Below are 22202 nucleotides of genomic sequence, written 5' to 3' on the forward strand. Positions count from 1 at the left end.
TCTTCCTTTCTAATTTAGATCCCTTTTATTTCTTTCTCTTGCCTGATTGCTCTGGCTAGGACTTCCAGTACTATGTTAAATAGGAGTGGTGACAGTGGGCATCCTTGTCTGGTTCCTGTTCTTAGAGGGATATCTTTCAGTTTTACACCATTGAGGATGATATTAGCTGTGGATTTCTCATATATGGTCTTTATTATGTTGAGGTCCTTTCCTTCTATACCCATTTTATTCAGAGTTTTTATCATAAATGGATGCTATATTTTGTCAGGATTGTATTCTTAATTTCTCTTTCTGCTGCTTCTTTGTTAGTGTATAGAAATGCAACTGATTTTTGTATGTTGATTTTGTATCCTGCAACTTTACCACATTCATTTATTATTTCTAAAAGTTTTGGTGGATTCTTTAGGGTTTTCTATATATAAAGTCATGTCATTTGCAAATAGTGATGGTTTCACTTCTTGCTTTCCAATCTGGATCCCTTTTATTATTTTTCTTGCTTGATTGCTCTGGCTAGGACTTCCAATACTACAATAAATAGGAGTGATGAAAGTGGGCATCCTCCTCTGGTTCCTGTTCTTAGAGGGATAGCTTTCAGTTTTTCACCATTGAGAATGATATTAGCTGTGGGTTTGTCATAAATGGCCTTTATTATGTTGAGGTACTTTCCTTCTATACCCATTTTATTCAGAGTTTTTATCATAAATGGATGCTGTATATTGTCAAATGCTTTCTCTGCATCTATTGAGATGATCATGTGATTTTTATTCTTCATTATGTTAATGTGGTATATCACATTGATTGATTTGTGGATGTTGAACCATCCCTGCATCCCTGGAATAAATCCCACTTGATCATGGTATATGATGTTTTAATGTATTGTTGTATTTTATTGGATAGTATTTTGTTGAGTATTTTGCATCGATGTTCATCAGTGATATTGGCCTGTAATTTTCTTTTTTTATGTTGTCCTTGTCTGGTTTTGGTATCCAAATAATATTGGCTTCGTAGAATGAGTTAGGAAGCTTCCCCTTCTCTTCAATTTTTTGGAAGAGTTTGAGACAGATAGGCATTAAGTCTCCTTTGAATGTTTGGTAGAATTCACCAGGGAAGCCATCTGGTCTTGGACTTTTCTTTTTTGGGAGGTTTTTGATTACTGTTTCAATCTCCTTACTGGTGTATGGTCTATACAAGTTCTCTATTTCTTCTTGATTCAGTTTTGGAAGTTTGTATGATTCTAAGAACTTATCCATTTCTTCTGGATTATCCAATTTGTTGGCGTACAGCTTTTCATAGTATTCTCTTACAATCGTTTGTATTTCTGAGGTGTCCATTGTAATTTCTGCTCTTTCATTTCTGATTTTATGTATTTGAGCCTTCTCTCTTTTTTTTCTTGGTGAGTCTAGTTAAAGGTTTGTCAATTTTGTTTATCTTTTCAAAGAACCAGCTCTTGGTTTCATTGATTTTTTTTCTATTGTTTTTTTAGTCTCCATTTCATTTATTTCTGCTCTGATTTTTACTATTTCCCTCCTTCTACTGATTTTCGGCTTTTTCTTCTTTTTCCAATTCCTTTAGGTGCACTGTTAGATTGTTTATTTGAGATTTTTCTTGTTTGTTGAGGTAGGCCTGTATTGCTATAAACTTCCTCCTTAGAACCACTTTTTCTGTATCCCATAAATTCTGGCATGTCGTATTTTCATTTGTCTCCAGATATTTCTTTGATTTCTTCATTGACCCAATTATTGTTCAGTAGCATTTTGTTTAATTTCCACATATTTATGGCTTTCTTGATTTTCTTCCTATAGTTGATTTCTAGTTTCACACCGTTGTGGTCAGAATAAATGCTTGGTGTTACTTCAATCATCTTAAATTTATTGAGACTTGTTTTGTGGCCTAACATGTGATCAATCCTGGAGAACGTTCCATGTGCATTTGAAAAGAATGTGTATTCTTTGGTTTTTGGATGGAATGTTCTGTATACATCAGTTAAGTCCATCTGGTCTAGTATGTCATTTAAGACCAATGTTCCCTTATTGATCTTCTGTTTGGATGATCTATCCATTGGTGTAAGTAGAGTGTTAAAGTCCCCTACTAATATTGTGTTACTGTCTATTTCTTGTTTTATGTCTGTTAATAAATGCTTTATATATTTAGGTGCTCCTATGTTGGATGCAAACGTATTTACAAGTGTTATATCCTCTTGTTGGATTGTTCCCTTGATCATTATGTAGTGCCCTTCTTTGACGCTTGTTACAGTTTTTGTTTTAAAGTTTATTTTGTCTGATATAAGTATTGCTACCTCAGCTTTCTTTTCATTGCCATTTGCACAGAGTATCTTTTTACATCCTTTCACTTTCAGTTTGTAAGTGTCTTTAGGTCTGAAGTGTGTCTCTTGTACGCAGCATATATATGGGTCTTGTTTTTTAATCCAATCAGCCACCCTATGCCTTTTGATAGGCGCATTTAGTCAATTGACATTTAAAGTAGCTATTGATAAGTATATATTTATTGCCATTTTGTTACTTTTTTCCTGGGTGTTTTAGTAATTCTCTGTTCGTTTCTTCTTCTTTTGCTCTCTTCCCTTGTCATTTGACGACTTTCTTTAGCACTATGTTTGGGTTCCTTTCTCTTATTTTTTTGTGTATTTACTATAGGTTTCTGGTTTGTGATTACCATGAGGTTCATATATAATAAGCTATGTATATAGCAATCTATATTAAGTTGATGGTCTCTCTAGTTTGACCTCTTTCTAAAAGCTCTAGTCTTTTACTTCCCTCCTCCCACATTTTATGTTTTTGATATCATATCTAAACTCTTCTTGTGCATTTGTATTCATTACCCTCTTATCATGGAAATAGATAATGTTTTCCTATATGTGGTCTTCTCTTTCCCCCTTAAATATGTCCCTTTAGCATTTCTTGTAGGACTGGTTTCTTGGTGATAAACTCCTTTAATTTTTGCTTCTCTGGGAAACTCTTTCTCTCTCCTTCCATTCTGAATGATAACCTTACCAGGTAGAATATTCTTGGCTGTAGGTGTTTCCCTTTTAGCACTTTAAATATATAATGCCACTCCCTTCTAGTCTGTAAGGTTTCTGCTGAAGAAGTCAACTGATAGCCTTATGGAGTTTCCTTTGTATGTAACTTGTTGCCTTTCTCTTGCAGCTTTTAGGATTCTCTCTTTATCTTTAATTCTGGACATTTTAATTATGATGTGTCCTGGTGTGGGCCTCTTTGGGTTTATCTTTTTTGGTGTTCTCTGTGCTTCCTGTATCTGGATGTCTGTTTCCTTCCTACGGGTTAGGTTAGGAATGTTTTCAGCTACTATTTCTTCAAATAGATCCTCTGCCCCTTTGTTTCTCTCTTCTCCTTCTGGGACACCTATGATATGGATGTTAGAATGCTTGATGTTGTCCCAGAGTTCCCTTAGACTGTCCTATTTTTAATTTGTTTTTCTTTTAGCTTTTCAACTTGGGTGATTTCCTCTAGTCTTTTGCCCAGCTCACTGATCTGTTCTCCTGTATCATCTACTTTGGTTTTGAGTCGCTCTAGTGAACTTTTCATTTCCAGTATTGTATTTTTCATTTCTGATTGGTTCTGTTTTATATTTTCCAATTCTTTGTTGATGTTCTCACTGAGTTCATCCTTTCTTCTCCCAAGATCAGTGAGCATCCTTGTGACTCTTTGTTTGAACTCTTTGTCAGGTAGATTGCTCATTTCTGTTTCATTTAGTTCTTTTTCTGGGGTTTTGTCCTGTTCCCTTACTTGGAATGTTTTCCTTTGCCTCCTCATTTTGCTTCTTTCTCTGTGCTTGTATCTATGTATTAGGTGGGTCAGCTACATCTCCTGATCTTGGAGAGGTGGCCTTATGTAAGAGATGCCTTACAAGGCCCAGCAGTGTGCTTCCCTCTCATCACCAGTTCCAAATGTTCCAGAAGTGACCCCCTTGTGGGCTACGTGTGTCCTTCTGTTGTGGCAGGGTTGCTCTTGCTGTAGGTGCCCCGGGAGACTGGGCTGTCCCCCTGGCAGGCTGGTTGTAATGCTCAGCTGCATGTGGCTACTATGGACCCTTCAGTCTCTTTATCCAGTGTGGGGAGCCCCAGCATAGTTGGCTGCAAGATCTAATAGCACATTCCTGTTGCAGTTTTTCTGTTAAGTGAGTAGACGCCCAGCATGGCTGGCTCTTAGGCTCAGGGGTTTACAATTACCATAGGCCTCCGGCCTACAACGATCTTGTCAGCTCTCTCAAGCTTGCAGCTGGGTGGGGCTGGCCTCAGGCATGGGAACACCTAAATGTTTCAGGTTTTGGTGCCAATCCTTTATGTGGTTGTTTGAGAAGTACAAGTCTTCTGCAGCCAAGCCCCACCATCCACAGGGCCACACATACCGTCAACACAGTATTGCCATGTGCGTATGCCCTGACCCCCTGAAACGGATGCAGTCACTCCTCTGAAGAGGCCTCACACACTCCACCAATGCCCCACACACCCCACCCACTCCTTGCTCATGCCCTGCCCTACAGAGGTGGACCTACTTGCAGAGAATCCAGTCACCTAGTATATGCAAGCCCACAAGTTGCCTGAGGGCTTGCTGTTGGGGGGGGGGCCAGTCCCTAGGTGGGGGATGCCTGCCCTGGCTGAGCTGAATTAAATCAGTGTTCTACTGGGAGGGCCAGACCCTGGGCTGAGAGGCCAGGGGAAGAATTCCAATGGCATCTGCTGGCATCTGTGTCAGCATGCCTGCACCAGGTCACAACAATGACTGCCACCAATGTCTCAGTCCCTGGAGAGGTTTCACCTCTCACCAGGATGTACCCAGAGCCTATCAGGTGGTCTCTTTTCAACAAAGGACTGTGCACCTTTCTTTCTGGTGATTTTACATTGCTTCCTGACATGGGTGTATTTGTTTGTGGGCTCTTTAAGAGCTGGCTTTTTTTCCCTTATATCTGATAGCTTTTCTGCGGGTATTCCTCGTTGTTGTTAGCAGCCACCAAGGCCAGATATTATGACACTGGTCTTGGTTGTGCTGAGTCCAAAAATTGCTTACAGCAGCAATGCTCCCCCCTCAGGCCCCCCACTCCTCCAGGCAAGGCTGTGTACCTTTGGATTGGCCCTGGGTGGCCGTGAAGCACTGCAGCTTGTGAAGGTGGCTTTTTTTCCCTCCAGAAGGGAATTTCTGCCTCTTCCACCTCAGTCATGACTGTTGCTTATTGCAGGGGTTCCTCTTATCCAGTTTTCAGTTCTCTCTCAGGGGTAATTGTTCCAAGAGTAGTTGTAAATCTGTTGTGTCCATGGAAGGAGGTGAGTTCAGTGTCTGCCTATGCCACCATCTTGGCACCAACTCCTCTACATACATATACATTTTTAAATATCTACACATATATACTTTAAAAATAGAGTTATTCTCTACATACTGTAAAACTGACTTCCTTAATATAACAATATTTGTGGGCATGTTTCCATGTAGTTACACAAATAATTACCTTATTTTTGGACAGTTTCACAGAATTTCCTTGCATGGATATAACACAGTTTATTTAACCAATCCTTATGGACAGATGTTTAGGTGATCTTCACTTTTAGCTAGTATAAGCACTGCCTCAAATGAAAGCCTTTTGCATAAATATCTGCATACTTCTAAAGTTATTTCTTTAGGATTCATTTCTAGAAATAGAATTGCTGGGTGAAAAGTTATGCACATTTTAAACATTATTACACATTGCCAAATAGCCCTCCAAAATCTGTACAAACTATATTTACACAAGAGAAATTGAGATGCCTGGTTGTTGATACTCTTACCAATAATGGGTATTATCAAGCCTTTAAATCTTTATTAATTTGATAAGTGAAAAGCTATATCTCAATGTTGTTTGAAATTACATCTTTGATTCTGATGCTTTTTATTTTTTAATTTGTTTATTGAATTTTTGTACTTTGATAAATTACTTTTACATGCATTTTGCCCATTTTCAAGTTGTTCATCTTTTTTTCTAATTATTTGTAAGAATTCTTTATACATCTAAAATGTTAACTCTTAGTATGCGATATTAACTATATATTGTTCGCATTTGTGCCTTGCATGTAGTAGCTACACAACAAATATCGGTTGGCTGATTGAAAGAATGAATGAATATTATAGTTTGTCATACAGAAATTCTAAACTATATGAGTCAAATTTGTGTTCTTTTCATTTGTGGTTTCTGGCGATGGTCCCAAGCAATAAAAAGTCTTTTCCACTGAAATATTACAAGGAAATTTTCTTCTAACAATATATTAGATTAAAAAAAAAACACATTTAATCTTTAATCCAGCTGGGCTTTCTTTTTTTTTTTCTTTTTTTTTTTTTTGTGAGGAAGATCAGCCCTGAGCTAACATCCGTGCTAATCTTCCTCTTTTTGCTGAGGAAGACCGGCTCTGAGCTAACATCTATTGCCAATCCTCCCCCTTCTTTTTCCCCCAAAGCCCCAGTAGATAGCTGTATGTCATAGTTGCACATCCTTCTAGTTACTGTATGTGGGACGCAGCCTCAGCATGGCTGGAGAAGCGGTGCGTCGGTGCACGCCCGGGATCTGAACCCGGGCCACCAGTAGCGGAGCGTGTGCACTTAACCACTAAGCCACGGGGCCGTCCCTAGCTGGGCTTTCTTAATGTATAAAATGTGAGACAGAGATCCAACTTAAATTTCTTGCTAATTCAAGCTGATTGCTCCAAGATCATTGACTGAATAATCAAGATTTTTTCCATTGATTAGAAGTGCTCACTCCATCATGTATAAAACTCTAACATAAACTAGACTCTGCTTATGAACTTTCTCTTCTCTTTCATTTATCTACCTATTCCTTTGTGAGTACCACATTATACACATTACATTTACTTCATAGCATAATTTGATATCTAGTAGGGCATATCCCCCCAATTTTTTTTCCTGAAGTTTTCTGGCCATCATTATCCACTTTTTTCTTCAAGATGAAAGCAAGAATCAATTTATCAATATTTTTTAAACTTGCAATTTGTATTGAATCAGCATTAAGTTTATAGAGTATTTTGGCCGGACCTGACACCTTTACAGTAGTCTTCTCTATAGAGAATATGTGAATCAAAAATCAACTCCCAGCATTACTTTGTACAGCTCTAAATGTATTCTTCATTTTTAAGCTAATTACAATAAAGTCTAATTATTACCATTAAATTATTATATCCATTTGACACCAAAGATTGAACATTAATTATAAAACACATTAATTCTGCACTGACATTTGTTTCAGGTTATTGCATGACAGCTTTGTTAAATATGACACCTGGTTAAAGACAGGTCCCCTAACTAAAATATTTGTCACCCCCATAATGAATAGAATTCTTCCCCACCAGAGTGGGGTCATAATGGAATCTACACTTTCAAGTACAGATGATCACAGTAACAGTAATGATAGTTAAGATTATAGAGTTCTTACAGATATACAGGAGGCAAAAGTTAGAGTAAGATCTGATTAGCTTGCTCAGTCTTCCTAGAAAAATGAGGCTTATGGGAAATATTGTCAATATATAGGGGAACAACCTTGGAGTTTTTGCCAGTTCTATATGGTCCAAAGTGAGTCCCACTCTGTAATCCTTTTATTGCTGCCCTGTCTAATAAGCATCAAAATATTGAGCAAAATGAGAGAAAGTCTCTAAAATACAAATTGAATGTAGGTGATTTCTACTCTAGGAAAACCTATCACATAAAAATCTGCACCCCACATAGTTAAAAATCATACCAGAGAGACTAGTGTTGGGCACGAGCATTGAGAGGCTTGTGACATTCCTCACTTTAAGATTCTCCTGAAGTAGCCAATAATCTCCCCATTGCCTACTTTTTATCTGCAACAAATAGGGGAAAGCACATGACCAAGTGACGAGTTTTATGGCACAACCTTCAAGCTCTACACAGCTTTAGGAAAGGATAAGTAGGGACACAGACATGCAAAGTTATAGCAGCAAAAATGAAGAAGGCAAATATGGGAGCAGTAGCTTCTGGTTAGGGAGTAATGGAAGATAAAAATGGATATACAGGACGATGTCAAATCATAGATGGATTTCAATATCAGTCAAAAAAATGAAGGAGGAAACAGTCTCAAGCAAAGAAATAACAGGACTCCATAAAGAACTCCCTGACATGAGAGATGAAGCAAATGGAATTTAAACATAAATGTTAGGAAATGCTCAAATACAGATTCATTCATTCATTCGTTTATCCCAGAAATATTTACTGCAAGATAATTCAGCAGCGAACAAACTCAGCACAGAACTTCATGGGGTAGGGGAGGAGTCAGGGTAATAGGCAGTATACAGGCAAATATACAATACGGTATTATGTGGTGTTAAGTGCTATGAAGAAAAGGCAGAATAAAGAGAGAACAGTAAGAAAGTACCATTTTACATTAGGATGGCCTCTCAGGTAAGATGGCATTTGAACAAATTTAATGAAACGAAGGAGTAAGCCACATGAATATCTGGAGGAAGAGTATTCCAGGTAGAAGGAACAGTAAGGGCAAAGGCCCCAAGACAGGAGCGTCTGTGCAGCGTCTGGTGTGCCTGCTGGTATGATAAAATGAATAGAATGGTAGGAAATGAGGCTAAAGGCCAGAGTACATAAGTCTGTATAAGTCTTGGTAAGGATTTGAATTTGTTTTAAATATGATGAGAATACCCTGGAGGCTTTTGAGCAAGAGAATGACATGATCTGATATTTCTTAAAAAAACTACACTGGCTGCTGTGTGGAGAATGAGAAGGAGGGAAGCAAGACTAGAAGAAAGGGAGGTCAGTTAGAAGTCCAGCCAAGGAGAAAAAACAGCTTAGAGTAAGATGGTAGCAATGGAAGTGATAAGAAGTGAGATTTGGCATCTATGTTAAAGTTACAACCAACAATATTTGCTGATGGACAGGAAGTTTCCGAGACTTGGCCTGAACAATCGGGTAAATGGTCAAAATCTCCATGCTATCTCTTATCTCTCTCTATAGCTCTTCAAGTCCTCTAATCTGACCCCATCTCCCACTCCTCAACTCCCTTACACTGGGCCCTCTGGAACTCATACTCCACCATCAACAAAATCCCTGATACCCTCAACCCTTTCAGTGAACATTCCCTATGTCTTCTCCTTATGTTTTTAAACTACTTTATTGAGGTATGATTGACATGTAAAAGCTGTACATATTTAATATATACAACTTGATGAGTTTGCAGATCACTATAGATTTCGGTGATAGTTTCATGAGTGCACACTTATCTCCAAACCCGATGCCTTCTTGCTGTCTTACCCTGGAAGGGCGCATTGTTCTCCTACCACCCGCTTACGTGATAGCTATTACTTTCCCACACCCTTCACACTTCTGGGTCTGGAAGTAATAGGTATCCTTCATGCTCCTCACTGCCACTTCTCACTAGTTTAAAAATGAGAAATTAAAAAACTGTGCCACTAGAGGACCAATGAAAGTCCACTTCATGCTTGTAAAATTCTTTTCAAGGACAGGTATCATCTTTACATCAGGGATGATAGGCAAGTTTGAAATTGATTCAAAGATTTGAGGAACACAACACCTGGTTTGAGTTTTCACTTTCTTTTGTGAATAATGATTCATGCACTAGCACAGCTCTTAGAGCACACATTGCATCCCTAAAACACAGGGATACAGACCCCATACCCTAGTCAATCGCCTCTGGGGAATGGCTGTCAGAGGAAGATATAGATGTTGAGATCCTGGTCATGAGATTTTTCTCAGTAGAATTTCCTGGTTGTGGCAGATCAGTTCTGCTATGTAAAATATTTACATAGGTATGTAGGACTGGGCCTTTTTGCATGTCCACACATAAGCAAGTGGTATTTCCCCAGGAAATAAATTCCTTGGGACCTTTTTACTGTGAGACTCTTAGCAGTCAAAAAGATTCTACACTTGGGAAGTGAGGAAGTTGACGGTTCCCCTGGTACATGGCTCAACCTTCAGAGACCTCTGCAGCACATACAAGGCCTGGTCCTGTCAGCCATGGGCAGGGGAAAAGCTGAGACTTCCCACCATCTTCTCAGCTCCTTGATTTCTTGAATATCTCCTACCACTAGTAACACTTAACGTGCTTAATTAAAGGACAATCCATGCCTCTTAAGTATTCCCACAGTAACATTTACTTATCCCTGTCACAGCACTCATTTAGTGTTACTGTTTGTGTGACTGTCTCACTAAACCATGTGTTCATTGAGGACATCGGTGTTCCAAGCACTGGGGCCTCTCACAGAGTTGGCATGGATGCATAAAAAGAAGGAATGATTAGTTATGTGGACATGCTTAGTAAAATGCAGACTGCCGAGAAGCTGTATTTTCATGCTTGTTGCAACCATAGCTTCCTATACTGACGAACTGCCCTTTCTGGGGAATTTCTATGAAGATTTCTTACTTTTCTCTTTTATAAAAGCTTATCTTTCAGACTTATGCCACACTTATAGTTAATCAATGGAAAACTTTAGTATGAGATGCAAATGACTAAAAAACTAGAGGTTTTTTTTGCCTTTCTGTATCAGTTAGGGTTCTGAATTCTGAAATCTGTAGGACAGATCAGGAGGGTAGAAATTCAGACAGAATTTCTACATTACAATCTTGAGGCAGAATTTCTTCTTTGGGAAATTTCAGTTTTTGCTTTTAAGACCTTCAATTAGGGCCTGCCTGGTGGCACAAGCCGTTGGGTGCACACGCTCCGCTGCAGTGGCCTGGGGTTCACCGGCTCTGATCCCAGGCACGCACCTACGCATTGGTTGTTAGACCATGCTGTGGCGTCATCCCATATAAAGTAGAGGAAGATGGGCATGGATGTTAGCCCAGGGCCAGTCTTCCTCAGCAAAAAAGAGGAGGATTGGCATTGGATGTTAGCTCAGGCCTGGTCCTCCTCACAGAAAAAAAAAAAAAAAAAAAGACCTTCAATTAACTAAGTCTCACCCACATTATTGAGGGTAATCTCCTTTACTTAAAGTCAACTGATTGTAGATATTAGTCACATCTACAAAATACCTTTAGAGTAATAGCTAAACTAGTGTTACACCAAACAACTGGGCACCATAGACTCACCAAGTTGACACATAAACTTTAGCCATCACACTCTCATTCTGGGGATAGCACAAAACTTCTGCTCTCACTATAATCAAACAAAAAACTAGGCAAAATGTATGAAAAAGCTGGTTTCAGATTTTGAGTGGGAGCAGAAATTGACAAGCTGATTCTTAAATTTACATCAAAATACACAGGACCCAAAATAACCAATTTTTCTAAAGAACAACAAAGTTGGAAGACTGACACTACCTTATACCAAGACTTATCACAAATTTACAAGAATCAAGATAGTGTGGTAGTGGCATGAGGATGGACATATAGATCTCTAGAATAGAATACAGAATCTAGACATATATTCACAATATATATGCTTAATTGATTTTTGCCAAAGGTTCCAAGGTAATTCAATCTGAAAGGACAATCTTTTCAACAAATGGTGCTGGAAAAACTGCATATTCATTTGGAACAGAAATGAACCTCGACTCTTACCTCATCACATACACAATAAATAACTTGTAATGGATCATAGACCTAAATGTAAAGGCTAAAACTTTAAAACTTACTGAAGAAAATATAGTGAAAAATATTCACAATGTTGGAGTAGGCAATGATTCTTTAGATACAGTGATACTACTCTGTGTGATACTACAATGATGAGTACATGTCATTATACAACTTTCCAAACCCACAGAGTGTACAACACCAAGAAGGCATCCTAATGTAAACTATGGACTTTGGGTGATTATGATGTGTCAATGTAGGTTCATCAATTTTAATAAATTTACCACTCAGGTGGGGGACATTGATAATGGAGGAAGCTATGCACGTGTGGGGATGAGGGATATATAGGAACTCTCTGTACCTTCCTCTCAATTTTGCTGTGAACTTAAAACTGCTCTAAAAAATAAAGTCTATTAAAATATATATTCCTTAGAAAGCATGCCAAAGTCTCAGACATAAAAGGAAAAAGTGATAAATTGGATTTCACCAGCTGGTTAAGATCTGTTCTTTGAAAGACACCATCAAAAAAACAAACGGCAAATTATTGCAATAAATGACATCCAGAATATATTTTTAAAGATCCTACAATTCAAGAACAAGAAGACAAACAGCCTGAAGTTTAAAAATGGGCAAACATTGGAAGAGACACTTAATAAAACAAGATATATGAATGGTGAACAAGCACATGAAAAGATGCTCAATGTGACCAGAAAGAAGACAAATACAAATTAAAACTATAATTAGATACTACTTCACAGTCACTAGAATGGTGAAAATTAAAAGATTAACAACACAAATGTTGGTGAAGACGTGGAGCAACTAAAACTCTCACGCATTGCTTCTGGGAGTTTAAATAGTAAAACCATCTTGGAAAACAGTTTGGCAGATTTTAAAAAGTAAAATAAACATCTACCCTATGATCCAGCAATTTCACTCCATGTATTTCCTCAAGAGAAACGAAAACATACATCCACATAAAGACTTGTATGAGAATATTAGTAACTTTATTTATAACAGTCAAAAATTGGAAATAATCCAGATGTCCATCAACAGGAGAATGGGTAAATTGTGGCATATTTATATCATGCAATACTTCTCAGTAATTAAATGGAAAAATCCACTGTTATCTGCAACAACATGGATGAATCTCACAGAAGCTATAATGACCAAAAGAAACTAGACTCAAAAATATATACATATTGAATTATTTCCTTTACATGAAGATTAGGAGCAGATTACACTTCTCTAGATAGATAGCAGAACAGTGGGTGTCTTTGGATTGGAAAGAATTGCTTAGAAAGAGGCATGAGGGAACTTTCTCAGATAAGGATAATGTCCTAATTGACATGTGTGTTACAGGCATGTATACATTTGTCAGAACTCAACAAACTGCTTCTTCAAAATGGGTGTATTTTATTGCATGTAAAACATGCCTAAATAAAAAGACAAATGCACTCCTTTATACTAACAACAATTAGAATGTATAATTTTTACATATGTGTGAATATATGTCTAGACTCTGTATTCTCTTCTATAGATCTGTATGTCTACCCTTTTGCAATTTATAATTAAAAAAAACTTATAAGAGGCATAGTCATACACTATTCTCTCCACATTAATTTATAAATAACATCAACAAAGTATTTTATAGAACTTGACAAGCTAATATTAAAATTTATATTGAAGAACAAAAGGCCAGAAGTTGTCATGACAATTTTGAGTAAAAAGACCAGATAGGGAAATATGTTCTGACAGATGTGAAGACTGACTCTAAAACTGCAGCAAATGAGAAAATGTGATATTGGCATAGGAATAAGCCATGAAACCACGGAAAAGTATAAAGAACTTAGAAATACACTCATAAGTATATGGAAATGTATATAGAACAGAGGTAGCATTAAAATCTATAGATACACTTGCTAATAAACTGTGTTGGAAAAACTATTTATCTATATCAGAAGAAAATTAGAGTCCCACTCTATGATATAATCATCAATCAATCTTAGATAAACCAAAAAAGTAACAGCAGAACTTTAAAACTTTTAGATAAAAAGATAGATCCATACCTTTATGGTCTTGATATAGAAAAGAATTTATTTAAGAACAACATGCACACACACAAATAAACAGCAAATAATAAGATGGATACATCAAATTGTATCAGTTAATTATAACTGCTTAACAAACCACTCCCAAAATTCAATGGCTTATCACGCTCACAAATCTGCAATTTGTACGGGGTTTGGTGGGGATGGCTTTTCTCTTCTTTACATCTGGTGCTTCTTGACTGAGGGTGAAGGAACCATTGTGTGTGTGTGTGTGTGTGTGTGTGTGTGTGTGGCAAGAACACTTATGACATAATCTCTTAGCAAATTTCAAGTATACAATACAGTATTACTAACTATAGTCGCCACTCTGTACATTGGATCTCCAGAACTCATTCATCCTGCATAACTGAAATGATGCACGCTTTCATCATTCCCTATCCCCCAGTCCCTGGCAATCACCATTCTGCTCTCTGCTTCTATGAGTTTGACTTTTTTAGATTCCACATATAAGTGAGATCATACAGCATTTGTCTTTCTGTGTTTGGCTTATTTCATTTAACATAATGTCCTCCAGGTCCATCCATGTTGTTGCAAATGGCAGGATTTTCTTAAAACTGAACAATATTCCATTGTGTGAATGTGTGTGTGTATCACATTTTCTTTGTCCATTCATTCATCGACAGATGCTTAGGTTTTTCCCACAACTTGGCTATTGTGAATAATGCTACAATGAACATGAGAAGACAGACATCTTTCAGGCTGATAGCTTGATTGTGATAATCACTTCACAACATACACATGTATCAAACATCACATTGTACACCCTAAATATACATAATTTTTATTTGTCAATTTTACCTCAATAAAGCTGGGGAAAAATAAGGGCCCCACTGTTAGGATGGCTCACTCACATGGCTGGCAAGTTGGTGCTGGCTGTCAACTGAGAGCCAGGGCTGTGGGCCAGGGGCCTTGGTTCTTCACCTTCTGAGCCTCTCCACAGCCTGCTTGTACTTCTTCACAGCGTGATAGCTGGTTTCCAAGAGAAAGCATCTCAAGATAACCTTGCAGAACTGAATGGTATTCTTTGTGACTTAGCTTTCGAAATCATATAACATTATTTCTGCCAAACTCTATTGTCAAGGGAGTCACAAAGTCCCTCCCAATTTTAGGTGCAGGAGACATAGATTCCATCCACAGATGAGGGAGTAGCAAAGTTTTAGAAGAGTATGTTGGACAGGAGATACCATTGTGGCTATCTTTGGAAAATACAATCTGCCACAATTAAACTAATCAATTTTAATTTGGTTTTATTAAATTAAAAACATAAACTTCATAGAAATTAAGAGAAACTATAGACTAGGTGAAGATTTCAACACATGCTACTCTAAAATATATATCCACAATATATAGAGAGCCCATACATATCAATATAAAAAGTGCAAAACAACCCATTGGAAAAAATAGTAGAAAATACAAATAGACTTGCTTCAGAATAGGAAATCCAAAGATCAATAAAAATAGAAAATGTGCTCAACCTCAGTAACAACAGTGTGGGAAATGTAAATTATAACAATGAGAAACCATTTTAAATACATCAGACTGGCCAAACTTCTAAAGTCTGTCAATGTCAAGTATGTAAAGCAACTAGAAATCTCATATACTATTGGTCAGAGTTTCTGTGATTAACTACGTTGAGTGCTAGGCCCATCTGGTAGAGCTAATGATGTACGTGACCTATGATTCAATTTCCACTTCCAGGTTTATACATTATATATATACACTTATAGGCACTACAAGACAAGTTTATAGAAGAATGTTTACTGCAACATTATTTGTGGAGTGGTGAAAAATTAAAAACAATGCAAATGTGTACCAATAAGAGAATGGTTATACAAATGGTGGTACACTTATACAATGGAACATTATAGTAGTTAAAATAAATAAACTAGCTCTACAATAATAAAATATCAAAATATGCAAGAATATAATGAAGACCAAAAAAGCAAGCTGCAGAATGGTATGTCGATATTATATCATTTATGCAAAATTTTAAAACATTAAAAACAATCCTCCGTATTGTTTATAGATATGTACATATGTTGAAAAGTATGAAACCATGTATGGTCATATTAAACACAAAGTTCAGAATAGTAATTACTATAGGAAAGGGAGGAAAAGAAGATATAGAATGGGATAAGGCTGTGATATGCAGTACCCTTCAACTTCATGTAAAATGTTTTATTACTTTAAAATTAGAGGCAAAGATGGAAAATTTTTATTATTGGCCAATGTTTGTTTATTATCCTCAAGCATACACTTTTGTATGTTTGAAATATATCTTAATAAAGTCCTATGTTTCTATGCCAGAGCTAGACAGAATTAACCTTATAGCTAATCTAATTCAACAATCCTCTTCTACCATGGGCCGAAACTCATTTTGCAGATGCAGAAACCCGTGTCCAGCAAGATTAGACTTCCTTAAAGTCACATAGTGAGTTATTAACATAAATGGAATAAGAACAGTCTCATGCTCCCCAGATGAACCCTTTTCCTCTACACCTTACTCTTCAGGAGGATTTTAAAGTGTGATCTTGGCTGCATCTGCCTGACATAGACGGGAGAGACAGGTGTGACAATTCCTCCCAAAGCAAATCAAACAGAAGGGATAAGGGCAACTAGATGTGCCTTCACACCTAGGCAGGAGGGTGGATTATGAATCTAGGTATAACACTGGCTGAGACCCCATCATTAAAGAATCATTCTTTTGACTTAAGCATTGCTTTCTCCACTGAGTTCTATCAGTAGAGGAAAATAAATACAGGAGATATGAGACCTTCAATCTTCATAATGAGTTTAGAATGGTCTATAATTGGTGACTTCTAGGAGAAAAGGGGTGCAGGGTGTGGCAGGAGACAAGGATGGAGCCCCCATATAGTCATCTGGCCTTGTGTGAGAGCCCATTCATTTTACTTGGGCTCAAATGTATAGACCCAGAGAACATGGCCAACCACTCTACAGTCCAGAAGATTGATCAGAATGTGGACAAGAACTAGCCTATATTTCTGGACAAATATTTAAAATTTTGAAGTCTTGTAAACAATTTAAGTAGCCTAATAATACTCATTAACTTTAATGTATTCTCCACAGCTGCTTCTGTGAAACGTTAGTTATTCTGTTTCCTTCTATTTTTTTCTTTTTTAGCTTAACGAAACTCTTTAGTCTTACTGGGAGCAGCACCATTTATGATGGAAAAAAAGTCTCCTTGGGTAGAACAACAAAATCTCTCTCAAAATATTAGAAGATAAAGGCAAACCAATTGTTTAGATCATCCTCCCAGTTTTCTATCTAACCAAAAGCTGTCTAAAACCCTGGCTGGGATCCTGGGTTTCTGCAAAATAGTACCAATCCCTACAACCATCTACTACATAATGGCCACATATTCCCCAAGCGTATTGCTTCACAAAAAAACAGGAGGGTAGGAGATTTTGGCTGCAATCCCCACTCTGCCATAAATCACTAAGTGACCTTGGACAAGTCATGGTAGCCTCCCTGAGCCCTTCTCTTCATCTGTCAAGTTGGCATCATGATACTGACATATCCTACACAGGGCTTTCAAAGTTTACATGATGAGCATGGGAAAGGGTTTTGAAACATTGTTATCTCTGATTGAAGTATCTGGGAGATGGCAAAGGTTCTACATGAGTGTGTGTACACTCCACATGTAATCAAACGAGTTCAAAAGGAAAAGGAGAAAGGAAGGGAGGGAGAGAAAGTGGAACCTGGAGGCTATTCAGATCTTTCCTCTGTGACCAAGGTAACTTCTCATACTTCATTTCCTCCTCTATTCTCCATTCTTCAGCTTACTTTACCCCATCCTTTACTTCTGACTCAAGTCAGGGTACTCTTTATACTTACTAGACAAGCAAGGGCTTTCATTGTCAGTGGCCCAATTCCCACACCCCCTTCATTTATTTCTCACACTACTTCATTCTCCTAAAAGCTCTAGGATTTAACTGTTGCATCACACAACACTTTTCCACCTCTTTTTACTCTCAATGTAATGTATATCACTTTAACCCAAGGGGAAGTTCTTCACATTTAGGCAGAAACTGAACTCAAATACACTGATTTTTATTTTAAAAGCATTATAAGAATACTGCAACAGATCTTAAAACACTTCCCAATCCAGCTATGTTCGAAACTGGATGTATTTTCCTGGGTTTTCTTAATCTACATTCCAGATTAATTAATATTCCATGCCCTCTTCCCAACTGTCCTTCACTTAAGCTTGCAGTGTGCATTTTTCTATTTGAAAAAGGTGATTTTAACTTCTGGCCAGATTCTCAAGAACACTCTGCAAACTCTTCCTGTGATGTTTGACCTTTATATTGAGAAGTCATGCCCTGGGCATATTTTAATCAGTTAAGGTAAATTGATAGGTAATCTGATGTTTTACTTCTTGCTAAATTTATAACATCATTTATTTGAAATCAGTCTCTTCTGTTTAAATAAGTCACTTGTTCTTGATCTTTTGATTTTTCTTTAATACAAAATGCAGACTGATCTGCAAGAAATTTCAAGACTGCAGTATGGCAAAGGTGAGACAAGTGTTGCACTTGACGTGATATAATAATTACTTCTATCACACCACCTATATTTCTTGGAGGGAATATAAGAAACAGGAGGCAATTTCTGTTAGAGAGTTTTTCTTGTTTTCTATATGATTAAATCTTCTGATATTTGCTTCCAGATAAAAGCAAATGACCACATACTTGATTTTACAAGGTATTGGGCTCAGGGCTACCAAAAGAAGCTTCACTAAATGTTTATTGACGATGTACAATGTGCCAGTTATTGTGCTTGGTTGGCAAGAAGGTAGTGAAGAAGGGACAGTCTCTGAGCTAGGGCATCTTACAGTCTGGTGGGGGAATTGAAAGGAGATATACTTGGGACCAGAGAGATCTGAGTTAAAATCCCATGCCTGTTGATGACAAGGGATGTTATCTTAGAATAGTCAAGCGAACTCAGACTTCTCTCATCTGCAAAACGAAAATAAAACCTCCACCTGTCAGGGCTGTTGCAAGGATTACAGACATAAAGAGCTCAGCACTGTGCTCAGTACACAGTAACGTTTATAATGAATTATTTTGCAGGAGTCCCTACCCTCCAGGGCCTTATAATTCTTACACAGGAGAGGTCGATAAACTACTAATTGCAGGCTTGGTTTCTCTCCAATCTACTCTGATTCCATTCAAATACAGTCATCGTCTATGAAAACAAGGGCAGGAAGCTGAGAATAAGGAAATATGTCTTTATGAAATACTTTCCAGCATTAGATCACTGAGTGTCCTGGTTCTAAGTACGTAAACCCAAAGGCAGTGAAAGGCAATGCTAGCTGTGTGCAGAGCCTGCTGCCAAGCCCTAGAGAGGGGAGGCAAAGGAAGAAAAGACAGAAAAACTGACAGCACTAGCAACTTTGCGTCTGGTTGGGAGAAGTGAAAACTATGAATAAAAGTGTCTTCATATCATCATGTGTCACATGCAAGTTAATAAAATTAGAGTAGTCAAGTTTCCTGGAAAGGAAGCAACAAAAGGATAAATATGTTTATCTAATCCTATTTCACTCATTCCTTTCTCCCCAGACTATTAGAATCAGACCAGCGATCCAATCTGAGTTCAGCCACACTAGCCATGATCTTGGCCGTATTACTTAATATTTCTAAGTTTCAGTTTCCTTAACTAAAAAATGAAGATAAAAATTCATTACATATACAGTATACATAAAATAATATATATGAAGTGCTAAACATAATGCTTGGACATAGTATGTACTCAAATCATTTATTAGTTCATTCACATTGATAATGGCAGCTGTATGGATATAGCAATTGTGACCCTTTTACCATGTTCATCTTCCCCTCTGCACCATCAACAACAATTTCCCCCACACTCTCCATCTCCTACTGCACTCCTCCTCTCAGCAAAACCAACACAGCTGCTATCAGGCCAGCTGGCTGTGTCCTGTGCTAGAGGCAGAGTCATTTTCTGCTTTGAGAGTCACAAAAGTCCAAAGGCCACTGTGGTATATATTAGAAGCAGCAACAGCCTAGGGGACAGTCCCAATTCTGTCACTTGGGAATTCTGTAACCTTACGCAAGTCATTTAAGTCCTGTGAGTTTGTTTTCTTATGTGTACAGCAGGAACAATACACCTATCTCCACAGGACTGTCAGGAGAATTGCATGACAATATTTATGTAAAGGTGCTTTTGAAGTTGAAAAGCATTATAGGAATGAGGAAATTATTAATAGTATTACCCTGGTGCAGAGTGGTTGCTCTTTTCTGTTTTTATCACACTACCTCAGATCACAGTATTAGAAAACTCAACAGATCACAGTGGCACTTGGGGCACAAAAGTTGTCATCTTTGAGCACTTAGTGCAGACAAGGGTTACCAAATTTTCCTGTGCAGCACGTCTGGATTAGAGTGCTTTTTACCTTTTACTTTACCTTATTATTTTTAACTTTTTGTTTTGAAATAGAGACTCACAAAAAGTTGCAAAAATCACGTAGAGAGTAGGTCCCCTCTACCCATCATCCAACTTCCCCCAATAGTGACATCTTACATAACTATAGTGCATTATCAAAACCAGGAAATGGAGATTAAAGGTTTTTAAAAAATGATATTGTAAAACAATAAGAAGAAAATATCTTGGAGTAAATAAAACAAAAAGCCTGGAAATCATAAAAGAAAAAATCATTAAATTTAACTACATATAAATATATTTAAATTCTATATGGAAAAATATAAATAAAATAATAAGACAAATAGCAAACAGAAAACATCTGCAACATATATAACAAAGTCCTAATTTCTGTAAAATAGAAAATAAGTAAGATTTCCTCCAAAGTCTACTTATAAAAAGACCAAAACTCCAATAGAAAAATGGGCAAGTGTATAAACAGATATTTCATAGGAAAAAATAGATAACAGACACTTAAAAAGACATTCAGATATTACAGAGTGACATCAGCAACATGGTGGAGTGAGCTGTTCCCTTTGTCTCTTCCCCTTCAAACTACAACTAAATGGACATTCATTGATCAGCAGGGGATACCCACACAGCACATCAGGATGCCTGAGAGACCTGTGCAGCTATACATCCAAAGGTGGATGGACTACCTCCCAGGGAGGTGGTGGAGATAAGTGAGCACCCTCTGGCCCCCAGGAAGCCCAACTGTACAGGCAGGTGACTCTCTCCCACCTGCAGTGATCATAGCACTGCTGTGGCAGTAAGGGTGGGAACATGCCTTGGCATGACTGTGGAAACAGTGATGGCAGCCCTGAGCCCCCATGTGATCACTTCCCCATCCAGTGGGAGAGTCCTCAGAGCGGTGTGGTCCACAGAGAGTGGCTCAGGCTCAGATACAGTGGGGAAGACCTACCCACCAAGCACAAAGGCTGGTGTGACCTAGGAGCAGACAGCAGTGGAGCTGTAAGCACGGATGAACAAGCTCCCAGCTGCTGCAAACACCCATAGTACTGCTGTGGCCCTGAAGCAGGGATCATGACTCGGCAGGACTGTGGGAGCAGGGGGCAGTAGACCTGAGCCCCCATGTAAGCACTCTCTCATCCAGAGGGAGAGTCCACAGTCCCACTATGGTCCTCAGAGTGGCTCTGGCTCGGACACAGTGGGGAGGTCCTGCCCACCAATGACAATGGCTGGTGCAACCTAGGAGCAGACAGCAGCTAAGGGGCGAGTCCCAGTGAACAAAACGAGCTCCCCACAGCCATGAGTGCCCATAGTCCTGCTGCAGCCCTGAAGAGGGGAGTGCATCGTGGCAGGATTGTGGAAGCAGGAAGCAGCAGCCCTGAGCCCCCCATGACTGCATTTTCATTCAGTGGGAGACCCCACAGGGCTGCAGTGATCCCAAGGGAGGGCCCAGGCTCAGACAGGCACAGCTGACAGGGATCACAGTAGGCTCAGATTACACAGCTCCTGTCCCCCCCGCCCAGTGGCATCAGGTGGAACCTGTGACCAAATACTATCACTATGCACCAGCACAAATCCACTCCATCAAATGATATAAAGAAATATATTAATTCTCCAGACCAGAATAAAAGGACAAAAACCAAGAAATCCATACTGAAGGCACAGATATCTACAATCTAAATGACAGAGAATTGAAAACAGACATCGTGAAAAAAACTCATTGAGTTACAAGAGAATTCAGAGAGACAGTTCAATGAAATCAGGAACCAAATTAACGAACAGAGGGAATTATTCACAAAAGAGATCAAAACTATAAAGAAAAACCAATCAGAAATGTTGGAGATGAAAAACACAATGAATGAGATAAAGAAAAATCTGGAGTCCTTAGATAACAGAGCTGACAATACAGAGGATAGAATTAGCAATACAGAGGATAGGAATACAGAAATGCTTCAGATGGAGAAGGAAAGAGAACTAAGACTGAAATGTAACGAAGAAATTCTCTGAGAAATATCTGACTCAATTAGGAACTGCAACATAAAAATTATAAATATTTGAGAGGGAGAAGAGAGAGAGAAAGGAGCAGAGAGCTTGT

This window comes from Ceratotherium simum, chromosome 11 (genome assembly GCF_057802395.1).
Source record: "Ceratotherium simum simum isolate JZ-2026a chromosome 11, ASM5780239v1, whole genome shotgun sequence".
Lineage (NCBI taxonomy): Eukaryota > Metazoa > Chordata > Mammalia > Perissodactyla > Rhinocerotidae > Ceratotherium > Ceratotherium simum.